Consider the following 793-nt stretch of genomic DNA (forward strand, 5'->3'; position numbering starts at 1 on the left):
CCAAGAGAACGAACAAATCTGTCTTGGAAGAAGTACAGCCAGAATGCTCCTTAGAAGCAAGGATGGCAAGACTATTGTCTCACATACTTTGGACATGTTATCAGGAAGGATCTGCCTGGAGAAGGATATCATGCTTGGTAAAGTAGAGGGTCAGCAAAAAAGAGGAAGATCTTCAGCAAGATGGATTGATACAGTGGTGGCAACAATGTGCTCAACCATAACAATGATTGTGAGGATGGCGCAGGACTGGGCAGTATTTTGTTCTGTTGTACATAGGGTCCCTATAATTTGGAACAACAACAACATACCTGTGGTTATAATCTCATTTGGGACTGGGTTTTCTTTGTTATGTTAATGAGGTAGTATTAGTGTAGGATGTGTTTTAAGTCAATCTCTTAAGATACAAAAGAGATTAAACAAGCAAGTGAGCAAACAGAGATGGGGGAAGATAGATGCCAAGCCACACGCAGATTACCAAGGTGCCAAGGAAGAGAAGCTGAAGAGACAAGGACCTTCCCTACAGTGCAGTGAATTACTTAATATGGCCCTTCTAGTCATAATAATCCTTGTGACTCCCATGCAGTGATTGGGTGGGACTACGCAAATAAGGTATATGGAACCTGTAATGGTTAAGGTTATGTGTCAACTTGACTGGGCCATGATTTTCAGTGGTTTGGCAGTTACGTAATAATGTAATTTGGCGGTTATGTAATGATGTAATCATCCTCCATTTTGTAATCTGGTGTAATTATCCTCCATTTTGTGATGTAAATCCTAGCCTCTAGGCCTGTGG

This window comes from Trichechus manatus, unplaced genomic scaffold, assembly GCF_000243295.1.
Source record: "Trichechus manatus latirostris isolate Lorelei unplaced genomic scaffold, TriManLat1.0 scaffold00133, whole genome shotgun sequence".
NCBI lineage: Eukaryota > Metazoa > Chordata > Mammalia > Sirenia > Trichechidae > Trichechus > Trichechus manatus.